This window comes from Artemia franciscana, chromosome 4, assembly GCF_032884065.1.
Source record: "Artemia franciscana chromosome 4, ASM3288406v1, whole genome shotgun sequence".
In the NCBI taxonomy this organism is placed as follows: domain Eukaryota; kingdom Metazoa; phylum Arthropoda; class Branchiopoda; order Anostraca; family Artemiidae; genus Artemia; species Artemia franciscana.
The window spans coordinates 56,506,366-56,533,170 of record NC_088866.1 but is presented as its reverse complement, the minus strand read 5'-3'; the positions used below and the strand labels follow the sequence as shown (position 1 = coordinate 56,533,170).

General features: G+C 33.5%; 1 long non-coding RNA gene across 1 annotated transcript in view; it reads right to left on the bottom strand.

Moving 5' to 3' along the window:
• Positions 1-26,805, bottom strand: part of LOC136026645 (uncharacterized) — a 580,251-nt gene that overhangs the window by 104,936 nt on the left and 448,510 nt on the right. The window lies entirely within an intron of this gene.

The window sequence follows — 26,805 nt, the reverse complement described above, 5'->3', positions numbered from 1 at the left end:
CTTTGTAAGGGTAATTAAAAGTTCTAGTGCTCTTTTAAGTGACCAAAAATTGGAGGACACTTAGGCCTCCTCCCACGCACATGTTTTCCCAAAATCAAAATTTTGAGATAGAGATTCTATTCAGCCATTCTTTTTATATCTTACTCTAAAACCTTATAACTATGTCTTTGGGCACATGATGCTATAATAACACAATATTCTCACGTAAAATAATAAAAATTACTAAAATAATAGTGAGATAATAGATGGATAGATAGATAGGAATTTATTTAATGCTTTGAAGTGACAAGGGCTATGATTACAAAAAAAAAAAAAAAAAAAAAAAACAGCTTACGCACATTCAATATTAATTTCAGCAATTCCTCCTCCCCCCTCCACGCCTTTCACAAATTTCTACGTCATTCCCAGCTTTATATATTTTACTATCTTCCTTATTGTCCCATAATTTTTAGGTTTCATCATTGAAACCAACCTTAAATCCTGTAATTCGGGACTAAGGCCCATGATATGAAGTAGATCCTTGCCATTTTCTCCACACATAGAACATGAGTAAGGACCATCTATTACTCTTATCCTCCCTAAATATTTCCTCCTTCCTCCAACTGCTAAAAACTACCAATCTCTGATATATACCGCTTAATTTCTTCACTATTGAAACCCTCCTAAAATATCTGTGGATATATCATATCCCCAGACCTCCTTCCATTGCTGGTAAACGCCGAGGCCGTGACTTAAAAGTGCTATTTCTGAATCTCCTGATCCTCCACCAAACCTTTTACTAATTTTGCTACTTTTCCCGATTCCAGTCCCATCTCCTTCCCTTTGTTCCAAACTCCTGATAACCCGCAACTATTTAAAATTGATCTCACCTTGGAAGCCTATGAACTTTTCTTTTCATCCTGCAATACCTACTGAAACGCTGCATTTACTAATCTATCATTTGGTAAAGCAGTCACCTTTTTTGAATATTCTATCATTCTAACCCATTAATTACCCTCAATGGAAACAATCCTAGATCACCCTTTAATACCAAACTATTGAATTGTCCACTTAGTCCTAAAAGTCTCGTGAAATGTCCTAAATAAATTCTTGTTACTTTTTCCCCTTTTTCACATCCCTGTTCTTAGATGCCTAAGTGGGCTCTTCAGTAACAACGAGGAAGATTTCTAGCCCCTCCAACTGGCAATTTGCACTTCATCGCTCCACCTCCCTCAACTTGTAAACTTACACCCCAAATAAATAAAATCTTTAAGTTCTTTCATCTCTTTCCCTTTAAATGTAACTTATTCTTTTCCCTTTCTCCTTTTCCAAAAACTAGTTTAACTGTTTTAAATATTTCAACTATAGTTTATACTCATCAAATAACTATCTAAAATCTTCAACATCTTTTGCAAATCTGGAGCCGATTTTGCAAGCAATACTATGCCATCTACAAATTATAAACATAACAGCTTCAGTACCATTAAACTTATCATAGGGACATTTCAATTTCTAAAACACTCCAAAATATCATTAATAAAGAAAGAATACACACTTGGTGATAGTGTAACCCTATAGTAAACAAACTGTTTAAGGCCTACCTTACTCAAAACCGGCCTGGAATAAAAACCATTAATCCATCGTTTTACACTGCACTCTGCAAAATAACTTGCTAAAACAACTTCCCAGATTTTGTCCTGTAGTTCCTGTGTAGGTTTCTTTCTCCTTTCTTAAATAACAGGATAATAGCCGATATCTGCAAGTTTTGTAGCCAAAGAGGTGTACTTAGAATTGCAGAGAGTATTGATGCAACTGCTGTCAATATCGATGCTCTTTATCATTTCAACAACTAAGTTTGTACTATGTCGATGCCTGGTGCTGAATTCCCTATCATGCTTTTTAGGGCCATATTTCTGCCAAATGCCAAATTTCTTCCTGTCCAACCAGCTCCTGTAGTTTAGGGTCCTCTGAATCCGACTTCATATTGGCTGTCTCTACTAAACTATCAATCACCTCTTCAGATCTCTCTTCGTCCCCTTTGGTGCAAATCCCTTCGCTTTTTTGTTCTGTGTAATCTGAGCAGGTATCAGTGTGAATAACTGAATCAGTCAACCTCCTTTCCATTGATTTTCTAACTAAATTCCAGAACTCGGTTGCATCATTCACGCTAAGTTTTTTCCGTTTTTTATTGCTCTCCTCCTCTTCCAAACATCTCTCCTTCCACTTGCGTAGCCTTTTATACCCATTTGCTTGTCCATAGAAGCTTACAACTTTTTTTAAGATCAGCTTACTACTAGCCTTAAGCAATGTGAAAAATTTTGAAACCCTTCTTCTTTTCCTCACAATCCTTGTAAAAAAAACTCATAAAACCAGGACTCCTACAATTTCTTATCCTACATTCAATTTTATTTCCTCTTTTACACAAAATTACTGTAAAAAATTCAGCAGAACCTGCTATATCCCCTTGCTATTTTCTCGCTCTTCTGAATAAATGAATCCAGTCCTCTATCTTCAACTACTTGAACTTTCAACTTCTCCTTACTATCATTATCAAACCTAAACCCTTACCTAGGCCTAAACTCCTTACCCATCATTCCTTCAACCCAAATATTTTTATTCCAGCTCTCAACCCATCCTTCCCCTCTTAATTTAATCCTAATATGCATTTCATCTGACCGATCCAGTGCCATTAACTCAAAATCTGAAGAACCAGAAAGAAGCATCGGGCTAACAGCCCCATAATATATAACACTTGAATGTCTACCCAAAAACATATAAAACACCCCACTCCTTTATCCTTCCCTGTCTTTCCATGCAAAATAACTAGATTCTGTTTCCGAAAAAAATCAGATAATTTTTATACAAATTACTCTTTCTTTGGTTAACGTTTGCTCATCCTCCTCATTATCAACGGCTCAATCGTATAAAATCCATTCACTTATTCCAGTTTGAGATCCACCTCCACGGGCTTTTTCTTCCTCCCCTCCATGGTTGTCAAAATCCCCTAGAAAAAGATAATAATTGGACGGAAACTATTCTAAAATACGATCCATACCCTCTTCTTATATCTCCCACGAATCTTCTTCACTAAAAGTCCTGATTTTTGGTGGTGAATACACTGAACAAAAATAAACGATTTGCTATCAAAGGATATGCGCACCAATGCTAGATTGCATGAAAAGCTTTTCAACCGAGATGCATTTCACCATATTTTTGTCATCAATAATGCAACTCCTTCTTAAATTCTACAATTAGATGGTCATCTGGGCTTTTAAATTGTTGGCTATTACGCTTGGGAGCCGTTACAGGAACAACAATATATGATATGGAGCATTATTTAATAACCGGAGTTTCACTGTTTGCCCCATTTATTTTGTTATCACTACTGAGCTCCTCCACTACAACAAAGAAAGCATGAACTGAGGGATGAAGATCCTGAACGTGATTTTGAATTGCAAGGTTCTTCCAGATTAAACCAATTACTTTCAGAAATCCAACTTGTTATTAAATTTTTGTGGCACAGCTGCATATTCAGGTTCACAGTAATACTTTTGTCCCATATTTTCCTTAAAACGTACTGTGTTACTCGCTGATGCCCCCATATCAGGGATCTTCGTAACCTCCGCTACACATTGTTTATCAAAGCTATAAGCAAACTGCTGTTGACCAATAAATAGCTTTCAGCCGTTTAGTCTTGCTACTCTATTTTCTCCTCTAGTATATTCAAGAAACGGCTTTAAGCAGTTCCGTATAGACAGTTCAGGCCCTGTATAATCGGGGATGACACCCCCCCCCACCATTCAGGTAAACACATGACCACAGTATAATATCACGAATGTAACCGTTTGTGAACTAAACCAGGATTGGTCACGTGACTTGTTTGGCGTTCGATACTTTTTATTGTAAAAAATAGAATAAAAATACATATATCACTAGCACCAAAGCTAAAACTATTGATTTATTACCAAATCCACTTAACTAGTTACTTTCTACTATTTTTTTTATATTGTTATTGTATTTTTTGGAATCGCTTGCTCTTTCCTGAAAACAACTATTTGCATATATTCATGAAATTATTTGGAAGTTTGTATTTTCCATTTTACGCTACAGTCAACATAATAGACAAGCAGGCACTTTTTGCAAAATTAATCGCTTCCAGCGTCCGGAAGTCAGGCGAAAACATTTTATTATTTATCAAATATTAGCAACTAAAGACAAAATGTTAACAAAATTAAAAATTCGGATTCTTGATGTCGTAGAATCAAAACAGAAGCCAAGCACCTAAGATGCATTTGATCAGGAGGAAAATGTTTTAGGGAAAGAGTAATATGACCAAAATCTATTGTTTTATTATCATTTTCTTATGAAATTTTACGTACGTAAAAAGTTGTCGTAAAAGATTAAAAGGAGTTTGTTCAAGTGGAAATTATAAAGTCTAGTACCCATTTTAAGAATAAAAATTGATTAGAAATCAACCAAACACATTTATTGGAAATCAACCCCCCTCCCAATCATTTCCTCAAAACTGTGATATCGTCATTTTGTACAGCGTAATTGAATGGTCCAGTAATCATATTTCTTAGGTTGATACCTCCTCCCCCCGCAAAGCCCTTAGGGCAAGGTATATGAGTTGTATTAGTTGCTCATTGTTCATATTTTGGATTTTTATGGAAGGGGTGGCCGTATAAACTTCAGAGAGGGCTCATTGAATTGGAAATCAGAAGTTCTAGCGTACTTTTTAAGAGCCATAAATAATCGGAGGGCACATCCGATAGAAATTTCTAAACAGTCATTTTGTTTAACAAATTGTTAAAGGACTCATAGAAAGTATGGCCATTTAAACTTTAGAAAATGTTTCCTTAGAATAGAATAGAATATATTTATTCACTACAATAGCCGGAGCTAGCATTAGCATGTCATTAGCATGTCTTATTGGAAACTAAAAGTTTGAGTTCTCTTTTAAAAACAATAGTAATAGGAGGGGAACTAACTCTCTCCCATAGCTCTCTTTTCCCCAAAAGTATCTCATCAAAGATGTCAGATACAATTGTCGTTTGAAATAGTTCAAAGAACATGGAAAACTCGAAACGACCAGAAATAAAAGGCAGCGAAATAGTCCGGCTGATAGCGCGTTTACACGGACGAGAATTCCCGTCGCGGACAAAGGAATTCTGGTCCACTTGAAAGGATTCCGTTCGTGAATCCGGGTAGAAAAAAAGTGTAGCGACCAGCAAGGATTCCTTTCACCGAGACCGTTTTTGACCAATTCTGCTTGATGTGTACGTAAGAAGAACGAGAATATTTACAGTTTTGTTGATTTTGGCCGACAAACAAATAACATGTCAGTAAAGAATCATCCCAAAATTACTGATTTAATCTGTTTGGTGCAGGACAAGCCTTGTATTTATGTGAGCAGTTTCATAAATACAAGGCTTGTCCTGCACCAAACAGACTACAAGAAAACAAAGCTAAAAGACTTGCTTTGGGCTGAGATTTCAGAACAGCTGAATGAACCAGGTTAGGAAATTGGAACTTTTGGGGATGGTTTACAGGCTAAAGTATGCCCTATAGTTCTATTGGAAAAATTCTAGTTAATTGACTTCTTGCTATCTCAGAAATGGTTTGGATTCAATTTTTTTTCTTTTTTAAGTAGGCCTAACTTCTTGCTACATTAGAAAATAAGGTCAAAACTAGTAGGCTATGCAATTATGCAAAATAATGTGAAACTCCAACCCTCATGTATTGCTATCAAAATAGGAATTGAGAAGAATTTTATACATCAATGCATAACAAGAAATCTAAGCTATGCATCAATATGGTTATTAGGTACTTGTGTTTTATTCAGAACACACTCAATAAGTAAAGTTAGGTTCTTTTGTGAAACAAACTATGATACAATTACATTTAAATTAATATTTATATATAGAGGTGGTTAGGTTAGGTATTTGATATAATGCACCCCCCCCCCCCTTCCCCTAATGTGCAAATAAGGTTTTGGAATTTAGGCTAAGAGATTGGCTAGATAAAGAGGAAATAGTGAGTCCAGTACAAGTGGGATTCAGATTGACATTCAGCACTATTGACCATATTTTTACTTTGGAAATATTGAGATGGAAAAATGGTTGGATATTTGTATCTTTTTAGAATAGAATAGAATAGGTTTTATTTGCACAATCTTTCGTAGTCATAAAACTAAATGGCGCTTGTGCTTACAAAAAAGAAAAAAGGATTAAATCAAACGACAAAAAAAAATCAGAAGACAAATAGTTTAAAATCAACAATTGTTATACTTTGATACAAAGAAAGGGATGAATGAGTTGGAAAAACGATTTGTGCGTGAAGGAGGTGCTGCTAATCTGTCAAATTTCTTCAACCTAGTACTTCGATGTTTCACTAAAACTGGTGGTAGTATCGATCTGTATTTATCACTTCTGAGAAGATATTGGCCAAATTCAAGGATCAAACTGAGACGACGCTCTTGAAGAGAGGGAATTTGTAAAGTGGATAATGCTAACTTATATTCGGTAAAAGCATCGCACAATATTACTTTGACTGCTCTTTTTTGTATTGACTCAAGCTGGTCACTTAGGTAAATAGTGTTATTGACTTGTGGGCCCCATACGGGACATGCATACTCTAAAATTGGTCGAATCTAAGTAAGATAGGCTATCCTTAGTTGTGTCACTGAAAAACCAAATCGACGCATTAGTATAAGTGTCCGCATTGCACTATTTGCCTTTTTGATAATTGAATCGACATGGAGGCTGAAAGAGCAGTCGATGCTAAACTTGGCACCAAGCACTACTGCCGAAGATTCACTAGGATAAGGAGGAGGAGGGCACACAAAGTCTCTCTTCAGGGGATTAAAGCGAAGGATTTTAGTCTTTCCTTCGTTGATTTGGAGGCTGTTCGCAGTACATTCATCTTTGAAGTTTTTGATTATTTCGTTACAGAATTGGGGGACAGCCTCAGACTTCTCAACAATGTACTTCAGTAGGACTGACAAGTCGTCTACATACTTAAATCTTTCTTCATAGCCGGAAAGGATGAAATTTATCACTGCCAAAAACAGTAGACTAGCGAGCTTAGTACCTTGTGGGGCTCCGCATGTAAGCTCGACCCATTCGGAGTCGGTATCTCCTGGGAAAAGACTGTAAACGCACTGATAGCGGGCTTGTAAAAAATTGATCACTAAAAGGAGAATATGTTTTTGCGCACCCATGGTGCGTAGATTTGTGATAGCAACGGAATGGCGAATAAGATCAAAAGCCTTTCGGTAGTCTACGAGGAGAAGGTCGACTATAGCACTTCCTCGGTCGAGCCAGTCGACAATGAGATGGTACATCCGTACTAAATAAACAGTTGTGCTGCTGCCTCTTAAGCATCCATACTGATACGGGTCTAGATGTGCAGAGACCTGTGACATAAGTTTGCGGTAAATAAACGTTTCTGCAACTTTAGAAAGATTCGGAGTTATTGATATAGGCCGGAGTTGATCACAAGATTTTGGACACCTTACTTTTGGAATAACGCGGACATATGCTCTTTTCCAAGCACTAGGGAATACTTGCTGAAGGAAACATTGGTTGATTATAGAAGAGAGTGGCTTAGCAAGAAAAATGGCGAATTCACGTAACAGCTTTACTGGAAGCTCACCTGGGTAGGACACACAGTTCGCTTTCAGTCTTAGGAGTTCCTTATAAACAGTGAATTCAGAGACCTCACATACGTCCTCAATCTCTGCACCAGCAATGATAGTATCAATTTCTGATTTGGTGATTGATGGAAATGAGGTACAAATGTCAGCAAAAAAAGAATTGACTTCATTAGCTGAGGTTAAGGTACCGTCCTCTTTGAGGAGCCTTAGATCTCTGAGTGTTGTCTTACCGGTAAGTCTTTTTACTGAGGAATGCCATTTGTGGGGGTTTATTGTGAGTAAGGGAGTAATTTTATCCCTCACATACTGCCTCTTGGCACGCTTGTTTAGTTTAACAATATGATTACGCAACTTGGCTGAAGCTACGGTATCACCAGCGATATGAAGGCGACAACGGGTTTTTATTAAATTCTTTAGATCATTGGTTATCCACGGTTTATCAGTGTCACTCACAGTAATGACTTTTACGGGAAAACAAGTCTGAAATTGCTCCTGAAGCAGAGTATTCAGCTTATTGACTTTAATATTAATATCCTGTTCAGAACAAATGTCCTCAAACTGATAATTACCGATCCAGCGACCAAATGTAGATATCGAGTCCTCAGTAAGTGGTCGCACCGTATACTTGACTCGTTTTGGCTTCGGAATTGCCGAACTGGCTTCCCAGAAGATGATAAAGTGATCAGAATTCAGAAGGGGTCCTAGGGATCTCGGTGCGTAATAAAAGTCTGTCAAGTTGGTAAAAATCAAATCCAGTATGCTGCCACTTTGATGGGTAGGTATTGTAACGGCTTGTCGCAAATCTAAAATATTTTAAACCCATTGCCTATTAGTTTGATTGAAGTCTCCGGCAATAACAAAGCCAGGAGAGACATGCTTGCGGCGCATTTTGTCTACGAAAAACTGAATGTGTTCAATCAAGTCTTTCCTGTTTTTAGCACTTTCAGGATAAGAGACCGAAGCAACAATTAAACATGAAAATCTTTTTGATAAACGTGCAGGTTTGCATTCGGTCCATAATATTTCGTGGTCGGAGTCAAAAGGCTCACTTAACAGCCTTGAGGATAGGTCATTACGAACATAAAGTCCAACGCCTCCTCCTCGACGATTCAAGCCACGATCGTGACGCGTATTAAAGTAGCTTGCGTAACCTTTGATGCGCGCCGATTCGTCAGAAGTGTCCCAACATTCGCTTATTATTATTATTGAGGCGTTGTTCTGCCTGGCAATAACTTCAAGTGCATCAGTTTTGTTGTTCAAAGATCTAGCGTTACACACAAGTATATTTGGCAACTTACTTTTAGCTAAAGGACGTTCGGGCTTAAGAACGGGCGGGCTATCTCTTCAGACTCGGTATTTTAGGTGCTCTGGATATCTTGATTTTCACCAGGTTTCGCTCAAACACTTGTTTTGGCGAAGAACAATAGTCACGGCTTGTCACTAGTACCGAAATAGCACACCCCGTACGCCTTCTCCTTTCATTTTTCCCTGCCCGACATCCACGTTTCTTTTCTGTCGGATTGTTTCCATTGGTGGACGATGCGCCACCTGTGACTTCTCGCAGTAAGTGCAATGCAGTTAGCGTAGTCAAGATAGATGGCGCCAAAAAGGTAGAATGGAAAGCAACTTTATTAAGTCATTTTTTGGCACAGCGACGGCTTCAACAGGAGTGATTCTGGTACTCAAAAATAGAGCGAAAAAAACTGCATAAGTCAATATCATTCTCACCATGAAAAACCAACTTCCGCGCACAAATAAAAAGGTAAACTATGGTAGGATGTTTTGCTAGCCGGACGGCGCAAGTGACATCAGTGCTTTTGATTCAGTAAATAGGAGGTTGTTAATTGAAGAGCGTGTTCCAGCTGAGACAAAAAGTAACTAAAAGTTACGGAAAAGTTACTAAAAGTAACTTTTTCCGTTCCAGCTGAGGCTATTTAGCAGCTGGAACGACAGAAAAGTTACTTTAAAGTAACTTTTTCAGTAACTTTTGCTAAAGATAGTTAACGAGCATCTTTAGTTAAGTAACTTAACATCATTATCATCACTAAAATAATATAAAACTTTTATGATGTCTAACACACAAAAGTTTGAAGACTATGAGCCTTTATGCAGGGAAGAGAATGGAACTGCAATTGTTCAAAGAACCAGTGATGGTAAACAATCTTATTTTGACCTTAAAATGATTTTTCATAAAAAATTCATTGGGAAAGTTCAAGCATTAATGTGATCTGCTGGGCATATCTAGAGAAGCTTGGTTGAATAGTTTGTTGGGGATGAAGTCTTCAGGTCTTGCTGTAGGAACCTTCTAATTAAATTCCTGTAATCCTTGGACAGTTGCTAGCCTATACAAAGTCAGTGGTAAATTGTTTTGTAGAGATGGCATAACCTAGAGTGAGTAGCCTAATAGGTCTAATAGTCCAGAAAAAAAACGTATATAGTTCAAAGAAAGCTTAGTTCAATCCCACTTGACAGAAAGAAACACTGTGTTACTCTGGAAGCTGATTTAAAACATTCAATGATAATTACTTAAGCTAGCCTTGGCTAGATTGAATCCTGTAATTCATTGAAGTGCTTCAAAAAACTTTGTAGTTTATTGGTAGCCTGTAACAACTTTTTAATATTAATTTATAGATACATTTGAGCCCTCCTAGCAAAGTTTCTTGTAGGCTACTCCAGGCTTGAAAACCTAAGCTTAGGAGTTTAAGGCCTGGTGTTGCTGTTATTTTGGTTGGGATAAGGGTCAATGGTGTGACTCTGTAAGTTTAGCCACAGTACACCTAGCTATAATGATTAGCCTACCTGGAGAAATTTAGAGGAAAAACTTAAGAAGAATCAAATGTTTTTTGCACTCAAATGAAGAATCATGTTTTGTAACACTCCCAGCTACAGACATTGAATCAGGATATCACTTGCTGTGCAATGCTGACCATTGGTCAGTATACAATTTTTTTCTTTTTTAAGTAGGCCTAACTTCTTGCTACATTAGAAAATAGGGTCAAAACTAGTAGGCTATGCAATTATGCAAAATAATGTGAAACTCAAACCCTCATGTATTGCTATCAAAATAGGAATTAAGGAGAATTCTATACATCAATGCATAACAAGAAATCTAAGCTATGCATCAATATGGTTGTTAGGTACTTGTGTGTTATTTAGAACACACTCAATAAATAAAGTTAGGTTTTATATTCTCTGAGGCCAACCTGACTTTCATACATAATGATGATAGAAGGTAATAAGCTTACCTAAGCTATGGATGTCAGGTGATTGATTTTTCTTCTAACAATAATTTTGACAGGACCGTAGCTTATTACCTTCTATCATCATTATAAAGTTAGGTTCTTTTGTGAAACAAAGTATGATGCAATTACATTTAAATTAATATTTATATATAGAGGTGGTTAGGTTAGGTATTTGATATAATTTCAACTATTTATTCCACAGCTTTTCTGATTCAGGGGTCATTCTTAAAGAATTGGGACAAAACTTAAGATTTAGTATAAAAGGTGAGGTATTAACAAGGGGACAAACCCCCTCATATACATAATAAAAAAATATAAAGAGTATAAAAGTTTGTTATGTAAGTTAACTTAAGTTATGTATATTTTTTACTAATAAAAACGTTTATTAAAAATTAAAAGTTCTAGTTGCCTTTTTAAGTAGCCAAAAAATTGGAGGGCAACTAGGCCTTCTTCCCCACCCCTTATTTCTCAAAATTGTCTGATCAAAACTAAGAGAATGCCGTTTAGCCAAAAAAAAAATTAATATGCAAATTTCATTTTAATAATATATGTGCGGAGAGCCAAAATCAAAAATGCATTAATTCAAAAATGTTCAGAAATTAAATAAAAAAACTAGTTTTTTAAACTGAAAGTAAGGAGCAATATTAAAACTTAAAACAAACAGAAACTACTCTGTATATGAAATGGGTTGTCCCCTCTGCAATTCCTTGCTCTTTATGCTAAAGTTTGATTCTTTGCCACAATTCTACTTTTTAAAATAATTAAAAACTTTAGCATAAAGAGTGAGGGATTGCAGAGGGGACAACCCATTTCATATACAGAGTAATTTCTGTTCATTTTAAGTTTTAATATTGCTCCTTACTTTCAGTTTAAAAAACTAGTTTTTTTTATTTAATCTGTTTAGGGATTAAGCATAGGGAATCATGTTTGAGGAGTTAGCTTGGTAAGAGTTTATTTATGGGTGTTTCTGAATTCATAAAGTGTTTGAAAGTTTGTTTGCTTGTTTAAGTTTTTGCAAGTTTGTTTGCTTTTTTAAGTTGTTTGGAATTAGGTGCTTGTATAAAGTTGCATGTGTTTGCTATGGCCTGCAGGCTTTTTTGCAAATAAATCTTATCTATGACATTTTGCCCTTTTTTTTATCAAATAAATATAATACAGAATTTGTAGAACAGACAGGGAAGTTGAACAAATAGGCAGAACAATAAATGCGTTTTTATTCCCTTTACTGCCTATGTCAATAGAAAAGCCAGGGATTTACTGTTTTCATTCCCTGGAAATTAGTCTTATACCTGGTTCCAAAAGTGAGATTGAATTTGTCAAAGCTTGGAGGTTTATTCCTCCTGTCTGTTTAAAGAAAACAGATGCATAATTGAAGTTTTGTTCATTTCTATCTTACATTTCATGGGCATCCATGGTATTTCTTCCTTTATTAATCTGTCTTGTTTCTTTTCTGCAGGATTTTTTTTGTCTCATTTTTAGTAAGATACAAATTTTTATTTACAAATTACTTATACTAGAAGCACATTTTCAAGACTTTGACCTAACTTAGGATCCCTTGTTCTAAAGGCATGATTGAATTTCTTGAAGCTAGAAATTTCTTTTTTGGCAAATTCAATGGTAAATATTTAGTTCACCCTTTTTGCAACTTAATAGTGGTAAAATAGGCAAGATTGTAAATTTTTAGTGACTGCAATATATTTCACCCATTGCTAATTGCAGTAGAAAGGAAAGTCACTTGTAAGGACCCCCAAAGAATTATTTCAGATTATTTTAAAAAGGCTTTACTACCCATAAAGCTGGCATAACTGGAAAAGGGGCTTCTCAGGAATTAATGACTTTAAAAGCTATACATTATACATAAAAATGCACATTTTTATGCAGAAAGGCAGCAAGTTATTTATTACTAATCAACTATAGCAGGTATATCTATTGCTTTCTTTAACCATCAATAAAGATAAAATGCATGCTGAAAACTGAATGCTCTTTGGAAACTTTCTTTAGACACACTAATTGTGAGATGGATATCAACAAAATTCCAACAGGGTTTGTATTTACTTAAGATTTACAAACAAGCATATTGAATGCTTAATTTTGTGATATCCTAATCTCTAAACAGTAAACTGGATTCCTTACATTTCCTAATAGTTTTCCACCAGCTCATTTCAGCAAAATCATTTGTAATGACAATACACCCTTTGCTTTGGTGGCCTGGCCTTTTCAAAAATGAAAGACAACTGCTAGTAGGCTACGCTAGTTCTGCTTGAAATTTGCTATATGAGTTAAGGTATCACTGAGATGGATTATGTTTTTTGCCGCATTTTTAAGTGGATTATGAAGCCCATCTCTAAGTTGAACAAAAGATGAATTTTATCCATCTTTTGTTGGTTTCACAAGGATTTTAGTTGAACTTGTATCCTTGTGAAAATGGCCCCTAAGAAACTTTTACAAGATATTAAAAACTTCAGGGTGAAAAATGAGTTATTAAGGAGGGGGAAGCTACCCTCATTTATGAATCATTTAAGAATTTACTGTAGCTACTAGCCCCTGACAAATATTGGAAACACAAACTTTAGATGTCAAGTATAATAAAACAAAGATGTTATTATCCTTGACATTGCAAGTTGCTCAGAATTACAATGGACACCACCAAACTAAGCATTTATGTTTGCACTAATTTGTTGTAAATACAGAAAAGCAAGTTAATGTTTACATTCCATCAGAAATTTGTATTTTTGCAACAAGCCAACAACTGCATCCATAACCAAAGTGATAAGATGCTTATCAATGCATTTCTGAGGAAAAAAAATATTTGATGGGAGAATTTTCTGCAGGAAAAATTCTCCACAAAGAAGAAATTCTAGCTAGGAAAAGTTATGTGATTTGATTTCTGCTCCACAATACTCTGTTCTTTATGCTAGAGTTTGACCTTTTGTTTTAATTTTTTAACTCTTGAAACACAAGGGCCATTTAAATAAAATCAAAAACTTTTAAGTCCTAAAAAACTGTTTCTATGTAATATAAAGAAATAACAAATTATTGGCTTTGGGTGAAACTAATGTTACCAGATAGTACATGAGAAATTGGGCAACATCATTCTTTTCCAAATTGGGTTTTGTTTAAAATAATATGTATTTTTCAAGAAAATCCTGACATTATGGGAATGATGGGAACCATTTTTGGAATTAACATACCAAATAGCATGAAACTTGGCAAAATACTTTACGGAATTTTCAAAACTGTAATTTTGGAGGCCAATGTTATCTATGAGTAAATTTATTAATGCCAAACCTGAAAAAATTAATTCCAAGAAATTAGAAGTTTATTGTACAAAGACAGTGATAGGCGATTTAGCCTATATGATTATTTCTGCTATTTAACCAACATTCTTTCTTGGGAAAAAAAGAAAATAACTAAATGAAAACCATAAAATAGCCTAAACTCAAAAACATAGTCAAATAAAGAATATTTCTGCTATTTAACCAGCAAAACAAAATTAGCTAAATATAAAGCATAAAACAGACCATAGTCAAAAGCCAGGAAGCAAAAAGAGACTTGTTGGTTGTACAGGCTGTCAGGTATTTAGTCAAAATGTTCCTATTGGGTTAGTTGGTCTATACATATGGTAAACTTTTTCTTCAAATATGCACATCAAAATAAAGACTCACAATTATTGTATACAAGATGACATCTTTGTATACAAGATGATGAATAACATCATAATCGCAGGTTACAATAATAAATGACTTTGTAGCAAAACAAAATAATGTATTTTTAAATAAAATCAGAATCCTTTTTTCTTGGTCCTAAAAAACTGTTTCTATGTAATAAAAAAATTACAAATTATTAGTCAACATAATACTTGTCTCCACTCCAACATTCATTCATACATATACCCCACAATAGAGAAAATGGGGTAGCTAAGTAGTAATGCTATTTGGCAGTTGCTGCTAAAGTGTCAGCAGCTTTTGGAATTCTATTTAATTGTGATATTGGCAGCTTTGGAACTTGTCCATACCTGAATATACAAGATTGTGTCTAGAAAAATAATAACTTGCAAGATTAAATTGAATATTATATTACAACTTACCAGCATTTTTCTTCATTTTTATCTGATCCTACATCAGTATCCATTATTTCATCAATAAGCAACTGTAGAACTAAATAATGTTGTGGCATTTCTGATGTACCACTGGCAGAGTTCATTGTATGAAGATTTGAAAAAAGCTGTAAAATTGTAAAATCTAAAATTGTTTCTAGCTGAGATAATCTATTGAATTTTTGAAGTCATTTGATATTTAGGATTTTGTAAGATATCTGTTTCAATAATAGTGAGTGTTTTGAAGAGTATCAAGTATTTGAGATGAAAGGAATGCATACAAAGTCTATAGTTTCAGTTATTTTTGTTTTCTACCTATCAAAAGACAACAGTTTTTGAACAGCCATCAGAAGAGAGAAATTTCCCTTCACAGAAAAATCCTAAATCAGCCATTGAATTTTTATGCACCCATCTCTATGCTATATTTTTCATGAATTTTGGAATATTTGATGGAGGCTGTAAAATTTTGTTCCTTTATTGGGCTTTGAATAAATCATTTGTATCTCGGACTGTGGTCTCAAAGAAAGCCTAGATTTAATTAGAAGCAAATACAGTAAACCGAAAACTGTGTTGTGACTACTCTGCTTCATAAAGGTTAAACTTGGTGAACTGAATATTTCAAATATATGTCATCCACTTTGATCTAAATTAAATCCTACCTGCAAGTTTCTGTTTCTTTCTCTTGTTAAGTTTAGGTCATGGATCTAAGTATGAGCCTGATTTGGTTATTAAACAAGTTTCTGAAAATCATATTGCCCTAACAACAAAATGTTCTGTGTTCATAAATTAATGCCCAAGAAAACATTTTTAATTATCATGAAAAATTGGCATTTTTTATATAGCTTATACCTTTGATCTGATACAAGTTTAACCTATTCATAAGCAAATACTATAAAATTATGCAAATAAATAAAAAAACAAATTCCATAAAAATGAAGACATGAAACCCTTACAATTTTCTATGAATAAGCTGAAATCAGTCAAGTATAAAATAAAACAAAATCCAGGACAAAACCAAAGTCTTTCTGCTATGCTAATTCACAAAACTGTAAATGGGAGGGGGAAGGGAATGTATTTTGAAAATCTGAGGAGGGGGGTTCCTTGATGGATGTACCAAAATATATATATTTCAATGAAAATTCCCAAAGTATTTTGCCATATCTAGGGGAACTCTCTCTCATTTGATGCAGATCCATTATTAAAAAATAATTTAGTAAGCTCAAATACTTTTAAAGATAGCCTAGTGAAAAGGCCATCATTTGGAAATTTTAACTAGCCTAGTCTAAAATTCTAACCTTAATAGTTAAACTGAATTTAAGAAAAAGATAGGCCTAAGCCAAAGAGTTTCAATAATCAATACTACTGTATGCTATCTCAGATACTAATGCACTGAAATTAATATAGAAACAGGATATTTAAACCAAATCTAGGTTAATGCCCACAGATTTATTGCAAAATTAATACCTTTCCATAATGAATTTGGCATTAAGTTATCTATGCAGCATTCTGCTTTTCTTTTTGTGAACAATGTAGGTCAATTTTATACAGTGGGTTAAATTTAAAATATAGGTTAGGCTAGCTTAATCAATCAGGAAACAATGCAGAAAAAATAATTGTGGTAAAATTCTAGTTTAGATACTTTTTGCTATCTTGGCAAGAGGTTACGTTATTCAAACTATACCCAAGACAAACAAGTTTAAACATGCAACTAGCCTAGAATATCCTATTCATACACCCCTAGTGTATCTAATTTTTTTGATTTCAAGATCAGTTCCAAATTATTCTAAAGAGTTTCCTCTACTGGTTGGTGGCCTTAGCTACAATATTTACAAGGAATTATGCACAGGAAGTTATTCTAAATTCAGAGTAAATGAGTCTAAAACAAATGTTATCAAAATCTTGGTCGTAATATTTTTTTTCTATCTGAATAAGACCTTAAGCTATGTTCCAGGTGAAAAATGAAGTAACTTTAAATTAACTAGAGAAGTTACTTGTATTTTACATTCACCAGGAACGGCTTTTGAAGTAACTAAGGTCTTATTCAGATAGAAAAAATATTACGACCAAGATTTTAATAAAACATTTGTTTTAGACTCATTTAGTCTGAATTTAGAATAACTTCCTGTGCATAAGCCCTTGTAAATATTGTAGCTAAGGCCACTGACCAGTAGAGGAAACTCTTAGAATATTTTGGAACTGATCTTGAAATCAAAAAAATTAGATACACTCTAGGGGTGTATGAATAGGATATTCTAGGCTAGTTGCATGTTTAAACTTGTTTGTCTTGGGTATAATTTGTATAACGTAACCTCTTGCCAAGATAGCAAACAGTAGCTAAACTAGAATTTTACCACAATTATTTTTTCTGCATTGTTTCCTGATTGATTAAGCTAGCCTAACCTATATCTTGAATTTAACCCACTGCATAAAATTGACCTACATTGTTCACAAAAAGAAAAGCAGAATGCTGCATAAATAACTTAATGCCAAATTCATTATGGAAAGTTATTAATATTGCAATAAATCTGTGGGCATTAACCTAGATTTGGTTTAAATATCCTGTTTCTATATTAATTTCAGTGCATTAGTGTCTGAGATAGCATACAGTAGTGTTGATTATTGAAACTCTTTGGCTTAGGCCTATCACTTTCTTTCCTTCAGTTGAACTATTAAGGTTGGAATTTTAGACTAGGCTAGTTAAAATTTCCAAATGATTGCCTTTTCACTTGGCTATCTTGAAAAGTATTTGAGCTTACTAAATGATTTTTTAATAATGGATCTGCATTAAATGAGAGGAAGTTCCCCTAGATCTGGCAAAATACTTTGGGAATTTTCATTGAAATATATATATTTTGGTACATCCATCAAGGACCCCACCCTCAGATTTTCAAAATACATTCCCCTCCTCCTCCCATTTACAGTTTTGTAAATTAGTACCATTTGTGAATTAGCAAAGCAGAAAGACTTTGGTTTTGTCCTGGATTTTGTTTTATTTTATACTTGAATGATTTCAGCTTATTCATAGAAAATTGTAAGGGTTTCATGTCTTCATTTTTATGGAATTTATTTTTTTATTTATTTGCATAATTTTATTGTATTTGCTTATGAATAGGTTAAACTTGTATCAGATCAAAGGTATAAGCTATATAAAAAATGCCAATTTTTCATGATAATTAAAAATGTTTTCTTGGGCATTAATTTGTGAACATGGAACATTTTGTTGTTAGGGCAATATGATTTTCAGAAACTTGTTTAATAACCAAATCAGGCTCATACTTAGGCCCATGACCTAAACTTAACAAGAGAAAGAAACAGAAACCTGCAGGTAGGATTTAATTTAGAGTAAAGTGGATGAAATATATTTGAAATATTCAGTTCACCAAGTTTAACCTTTATAAAGCAGAGTAGTCACAACACAGTTTTCAGTTTACTGTATTTGCTTCTAATTAAATCTAGGCTTTCTTTGAGACCACAGTCCAAGATAAAAATGATTTATTCAAAGCACAATAAAGGAACAAAATTTTACAGCCTCCATCAAAAATTCCAAAATTCATGAAAAATATAGCATAGAGATGGGTGCATAAAAATTCAATGGCTGATTTAGGATTTTTCTCTTCTGATGGCTGTTCAAAAACTGTTGTCTTTTGATAGGTAGAAAACAAAAATAACTGAACCTATAGACTTTGTATGCATTCCTTTCATCTCAAATACTTGATACTCTTCAAAACACTCACTATTATTGAAACAGATATCTTACAAAATCCTAAAATATCAAATAACTTCAAAAATTCAATAGATTATCTCAGCTAGAAACAATTGTAGATTTTACAATTTTACAGCTTTTTTCAAATCTTCATACAATGAATCAATCAAATCTTCAACTCTGCCAGTGGTACATCAGAAATGGCACAACATTATTTAGTTCTACAGTTGCTTATAGATGAAATAATGGATACTGATGTAGGATCAGATGAAAATGAAGAAAAATGGTGGTAAGTTGTAATATAATATTCAATTTAATCTTGCAAGTTATTATTCTTCTAGACACAATCTTGTATATTCAGGTATGGACAAAGTTCCAAAGCTGCCAATAGCACAATTAAATAGAATTCCAAAAGCTGCTGACACTTTAGCAGCAACTGCCAAATAGCATTACTACTTAGCTACCCCATTTTCCCTATTGTGGGGTATATATATATAAATGAATGTTGGAGTGGAGACAAGTATTATGTTGACTAATAATTTGTAATTTTTTTTATTACATAGAAACAGTTTTTTAGGACCAAGAAAAAAGGATTCTGATTTTATTTAAAAATACATTATTTTGTTTTGCTACAAAGTCATTTATTGTTGTAACCTTCGATTATGTTGTTATTCATCATCTTGTATACAATCATTGTGAGTCTTTATTTTGATGTGCATATTTGAAGAAAAAGTTTACCATATGTATAGACCAACTAACCCAATAGGAACATTTTGACTAAATACCTGACAGCCTGTACAACCAACAAGTCTCTTTTCGCTTCCTGGCTTTTGGCTATGGTTTGTTTTATGCTTTCTATTTAGCTAATTTTGTTTTGCTGGTTAAATAGCAGATATATTCTTTATTTGACTATGTTTTTGAGTTTAGGCTATTTTATGGTTTTCCTTTTAGTTATTTTCTTTTTTCCCAAGAAGGAATGTTGGTTAAATAGCAGAAATAATCATATAGGCTACATCACCTATCACTGTCTTTATAGAATAAACTTCTAATTTCTTGGAATTAATTTTTTTCAGGTTTGGCATTAATAAATTTACTCATAGATAACATAGGCCTCCAAAATTACAGTTTTGAAAATTCTGTAAAGTACTTTGCCAAGTTTCATGCTATTTGATATGTTAATTCCAAAAATGGTTCCCATCATTCCCATAATGTCAGGATTTTCTTGAAAAATACATATTATTTTAAACAAAACCCAATTTGGAAAAGAACAATGTTGCCCAATTTCTTGTGTACTATCTGGTAACATTAGTTTCACCCAAAGCCAATTATTTGTTATTTCTTTATATTACATAGAAACAGTTTTTTAGGACTTAAAAGTTTCTGATTTTATTTAAATGGCCCTTGTGTTTAGAGAGTTAAAGAATTAAGACAAAAGGTCAAACTGTAGCATACAGAGTAGAGTATTGTGGAGGAGAAATCAAATCACATAACTTTTCCTAGCTAGAATTTCCTCTTTGTGGAGAATTTTTCCTGCAGAAAATTCTCCCATCCAATGTTTTTTTTCCTCAGAAATGCATTGATAAGCATCTTATCATTTTGGTTATGGATGCAGTTGTTGGCTTGTTGCAAAACTACAAATTTCTGATGGAAAGTAAACATTAACTTGCTTTTCTGAATTTACAACAAATTAGTGCAAACATAAATGCTTAATTTGGTGGTGTCCATTGTAATTCTGAGTAACTTGCAATGTCAAGGATAATAACATCTTTGTTTTATTATACTTGACATCTAAAGTTTGTGTTTCCAAGATTTGTCAGGGGCTAGTGGCTACAGTAAATTCTTAAATGATTCATAAATGAGGGTAGCTTCCCCCTCCTTAATAACTCATTTTTCACCCTGAAGTTTTTAATATCTTATAAAAGTTTCTTAGGGGCCATTTTCACAAGGATTCAAGTTCAACTAAAATCCTTGTGAAACCAGCAAAAGATGGATAAAATTCATCTTTTGTTCAACTTAGAGATGGGCTTCATAATCCAGTTAAAAATGCGGCAAAAAACATAATCCATCTCAGTGATACCTTAACTCATATAGCAAATTTCAAGCAGAACTAGCTTAGCCTACTAGCAGTTGTCTTTCATTTTGGAGAGGCCAGGCCACCCAAGCAAAGGGTGTATTGTCATTACAAATGATTTTGCTGAAATGAGCTGGTGGAAAACTATTAGGAAATGTAAGGAATCTAGTTTACTGTTTAGAGATTAGGATATCACAAAATTAAGCATTCAATATGCTTGTTTGTAAATCTTAAGCAAATACAAACCCTGTTGGAATTTTGTTGATATCCATCTCACAATTAGTGTGTCTAAAGAAAGTTTCCAAAGAGCATTCAGTTTTCAGCATGCATTTTATCTTTATTGATGGTTAAAGAAAGCAATAGATATACCTGCTGTAGTTGATTAGTAATAAATAACTTGCTGCCTTTCTGCATAAAAATGTGCATTTTTATTATAATGTATAGCTTCTCCAGTTATGCCAGCTTTATGGGTAGTAAAGCCTTTTTAAAATAATCTGAAATAATTCTTTGGGGGTCCTTACCAGTGGCTTTCCTTTCTACTGCAATTAGCAATAGGTGAAATATATTGCAGTCACTAAAAATTTACAATCTTACCTATTTTACCACTATTAAGTTGCAAAAGGGGTAAACTAAATATTTACCATGGGATTTGCCACAAAAGAAATTTCTAGCTTCAAGATGCTTGAAATTCAATCATGCCTTTAGAACAAGGGATCCTAAGTTAGGTCAAAGTCTTGAAAATGTGCTTCTAGTATAAGTAATTTGTAAATAAAAATTTGTATCTTTCTAAAAATGAGACAAAAAAATCCTGCAGAAAAGAAACAAGACAGATTAATAAAGGAAGAAATACCAAGGATGCCCATGAAATGTAAGATAGAAATGAACAAAACTTCAATTATGCATCTGTTTTCTTTAAACAGACAGGAGGAATAAACCTCCAAGCTTTGACAAATTCAATCTCACTTTTGGAACCAGGTATAAGACTAATTTCCAGGGAATGAAAACAGTAAATCCCTGGCTTTTCTATTGACACAGGCAGTGAAGGGAATAAAAACACATTTATTGTTTTGACTATTTGTTCAACTTCTCTGTCTGTTCTACAAATTCTGTATTATATTTATTTGATAAAAAAAAGGCAAAATATCATAGATAAGATTTATTTGCAAAAAAGCCTGTAGGCCATAGCAAACACATGCAACTTTATACAGGCACCTAATTCCAAACAACATAAAAAAGCAAACAAACTTGCAAACAACTTAAACAAGCAAATAAACTTTCAAACACTTTATGAATTCAGAAACACCCATAAATAAACTCTTACTAAGCTAACTCCTCAAACATGATTCCCTATGCTTAATCCCTAAACAAAGATTAAATAAAAAAAACTAGTTTTTTAAACTGAAAGTAAGGAGCAATATTAAAACTTAAAATGAACAGAAATTACTCCATATATGAAATGGGTTGTCCCCTCTGCAATCCCTCACTCTTTATGCTAAAGTTTTTAATTGTTTTAAAAAGTAGAATTGTGGCAAAGAATCAAACTTTAGCATAAAGAGCAAGGAATTGCAGAGGGGACAACCCATTTCATAGACAGAGTAATTTCTGTTTGTTTTAAGTTTTAATATTGCTCCTTGCTTTCAGTTTAAAAAACTAGTTTTTTTTATTTAATTTCTGAACATTTTTGATTTTGGCTCTCCACACATAAATTATTAAATGAAATTTGCATATTAATTTTTTTTTTGGCTAAACAGCTTCCTCTTAGTTTTGATCAGATGATTTTGATAAATAAGGGGTGGGGAAGGAGGCCTAGTTGCCCTCCAATTTTTTGGTTACTTAAAAAGGCAACTAGAACTATTAATTTTTAACAAACATTTTTATTAGTAAATAATATACATAACTTAAGAATTAACTTACATAACAAACTTTTATACTCTTATATTTTTTTATTATGTATATGAAGGGGTTTGTCCCCTTATTAATACCTTGCCTTTTATACTAAATCTTAAGTTCTGTCCCAATTCTTTAAGAATGACCCCTGAATCAGAAAGCTGTGGAATAAATAGTTGAAATTACCACCACTACTACTATATCATCTACAAATAATATACATGATAGCCTGAACCAATCCAAAGATACAAATGGGGCTCCATTATTTTTTTCATAAAACTGTCTAAATCATTAACAAACAAGGAGAAAAGCTTTGGGGATAAAGTATATCCTTGTTTCACACCCAAATGAGACATAACTAGTCTAGAAAATTTCCCCATCACCTTTACAACAAACTTCACCCTCCTATACATAGCTGCTATTATTGCTACAAAACAAGATGGCAAGCCTATTTCAAAAAGGCTTTCAATTAACAACGTCCTATTTACTGAATCAAAAGCACTTCTCAGGTCTAAAAAGATACAAATAGCCAACCATTTTTCCATCTCAATATTTCCAAAGTAAAAATATGGTCAATAGTGCTGAATGTCAATCTGAATCCCACTTGTACTGGACTCAGTATTTCCTCTTTATCTAACCAATCTCTTAGCCTAAATTCCAAAACCTTATTTGCACATTAGGAGAAGGGGGGGGGGTGCATTATATCAAATACCTAACCTAACCACCTCTATATATAAATATTAATTTAAATGTAATTGCATCATAGTTTGTTTCACAAAAGAACCTAACTTCACTTATTGAGTGTGTTCTGAATAACACACAAGTACCTAACAACCATATTGATGCATAGCTTAGATTTTTTGTTATGCATTGATGTATACAATTCTTCTCAATTCCTATTTTGATAGCAATACATGAGGGTTTGAGTTTCATATTATTTTGCATAATTGCATAGCCTACTAGTTTTGACCCTATTTTCTAATGTAGCAAGAAGTTAGGCCTACTTAAAAAAGAAAAAAAATTGTATGCTGACCAATGGTCAGCATTGCACAGTAAGTAATATCCTGATTCAATGTCTGTAGCTGGGAGTGTTACAAAACATTGATTCTTCATTTGAATTCATTTGAGTGCAAAAAACATTTGATTCTTCTTAAGTTTTTCCTCTAAATTTCTCCAGGTCAGCTAATCATTATAGCTAGGTATACTGTGGCTAAGCTTACAGAGTCACATCATTGACCCTTATCACAACCAAAATATCAGCAACACCAGGCCTTAAACTCCTAAGCTTAGGTTTTCAAGCCTGGAGTAGCCTACAAGAAACTTTGCTAGGAGGGCTCAAATGTATCTATAAATTAATATTAAAAAGTTGTTACAGGCTACCAATAAACTGCAAAGTTTTTTGAAGCACTTCAATGAATTACAGGATTCAATCTAGCCAAGGCTAGCTTAAGTAATTATCATTGAATGTTTTAAAACAGCTTCCAGAGTAACACAGTGTTTCTTTCTGTCAAGTGGGATTGAACTAAGCTTTCTTTGAACTATATACATTTTTTCTGGACAATTAGACCTATTACTCACTCTAGGCTATGCCATCTCTACAAAACAATTTACCACTGACTTTGGATAGGCTAGCAACTGTCCAAGGATTACAGGAATATAATTAGAAGCTTCCTAAGGCAAGACCTGAAGACTTCACCCCCAACAAACTATTCAACCAAGCTTCTCTAGATATGCCCAGCAGATCACATTAATGCTTGGAACTTTACCAATGAATTTTTTTATCAAAAATCATTTTAAGGTCAAAATAAGATTATTTACCATCACTGGTTCTTTTAACAATAGCAGTTCCATTCTCTTCCCTGCATAAAGGCTCATAGTCTTCAAACTTTTGTGTGTTAGCCATCATGAAAGTTTTATATTATTGAAGTGATGATAATGATGCTAAGTTACTTAACTAAAGATGCTCGTTAACTATCTTTAGTAAAAGTTACTGAAAAAGTTACTTTGAAGTAACTTTTCTGTCGTTCCAGCTGCTAAATAGCCTCAGCTGGAACGGAAAAAGTTACTTTAAGTAACTTTTCCGTAACTTTTAGTTACTTTTTGTCTCAGCTGGAACACGCTCTTAGTTACTTCAAAAGCCGTTCCTGGTGAATGTAAAATTTAAGTAACTTCTCTAGTTACTTTAAAGTTACTTGATTTTTCAGCTGGAACACCCTCGAAAGCCTGTTAGGAATAGGCTTGCTGTCTTGTTTTGTAGCAATAATAGCAGCTATGTATAGGAGGGTGAAGTTTGTTGTAAAGGTGATGGGGAAATTTTCTAGACTAGTTATGTCTCATTTGGGTGTGAAACAAGGATGTACTTTATCCCCAAAGCTTTTCTCCTTGTTTGTTAATGATTTAGACAATTTTATGAAAAAATAATGGAGCCCTATTTGTATCTTTGGATTGGTTTAGGGTATCATGTATATTATCTGTAGATGATATAGTAGTAGTGGTGGTAATTTCAACTATTTATTCCACAGCCTTTCTGATTCAGGGGTCATTCTTAAAGAATTGGGACAAAACTTAAGATTTAGTATAAAAGGTGAGGTATTAACAAGGGGACAAACTCCCTCATATACATAATAAAAAAATATACGAGTATAAAAGTTTGTTATGTAAGTTAATTCTTAAGTTATGTATATTTTTTACTAATAAAAACGTTTGTTAAAAATTAAAAGTTCTAGTTGCCTTTTTAAGTAGCCAAAAAATTGGAGGGCAACTAGGCCTCCTTCCCCACCCCTTATTTCTCAAAATTGTCTGATCAAAACTAAGAGAAAGCCATTTAGCCAAAAAAAAAAAAAATTAATATGCAAATTTCATTTTAATAATTTATGTGCAGAGAGCCAAAATCAAAAATGCATTAATTCAAAAATGTTCAGAAATTAAATAAAAAAAACTAGTTTTTTAAACTGAAAGTAAGGAGCAATATTAAAACTTAAAACAAATAGAAATTACTCTGTATATGAAATGGGTTGTCCCATTTCAAATGCTAAAGTGCTAAAGTTTGATTCTTTGCCACAATTCTACTTTTTAAAACAATTAAAAACTTTAGCGTAAAGAGTGAGGGATTGCAGAGGGGACAACCCATTTCATATACAGAGTAATTTCTGTTCATTTTAAGTTTTAATATTGCTCCTTACTTTCAGTTTAAAAAACTAGTTTTTTTTTAATTTAATCTTTGTTTAGGGATTAAGCATAGGGAATCATGTTTGAGGAGTTAGCTTGGTAAGAGTTTATTTATGGGTGTTTCTGAATTCATAAAGTGTTTGAAACTTTGTTTGCTTGTTTAAGTTGTTTGCAAGTTTGTTTGCTTTTTTAAGTTGTTTGGAATTAGGTGCTTGTATAAAGTTGCATGTGTTTGCTGTGGCCTGCAGGGTTTTTTGCAAATAAATCTTATCTATGACATTTTGCCTTTTTTTTTCAAATAAATATAATACAGAATTTGTAGAACAGACAGAGAAGTTGAACAAATAGGCAGAACAATAAATGTGTTTTTATTCCCTTCACTGCCTGTGTCAATAGAAAAGCCAGGGATTTACTGTTTTCATTCCCTGGAAATTAGTCTTATACCTGGTTCCAAAAGTGAGATTGAATTTGTCAAAGCTTGGAGGTTTATTCCTCCTGTCTGTTTAAAGAAAACAGATGCATAATTGAAGTTTTGTTCATTTCTATCTTACATTTCATGGGCATCCATGGTATTTCTTCCTTTATCAATCTTTCTTGTTTCTTTTCTGCAGGATTTTTTTTGTCTCATTTTTAGTAAGATACAAATTTTTATTTACAAATTACTTATACTAGAAGCACATTTTCAAGACTTTGACCTAACTTAGGATCCCTTGTTCTAAAGGCATGATTGAATTTCTTGAAGCTAGAAATTTCTTTTGTGGCAAATTCAATGGTAAATATTTAGTTCACCCTTTTTGCAACTTAATAGTGGTAAAATAAGTAAGATTGTAAATTTTTAGTGACTGCAATATATTTCACCCATTGCTAATTGCAGTAGAAAGGAAAGTCACTGGTAAGGACCCCCAAAGAATTATTTCAGATTATTTTAAAAAGGCTTTACTACCCATAAAGCTGGCATAACTGGAGAAGGGGCTTCTCAGGAATTAATGACTTTAAAAGCTA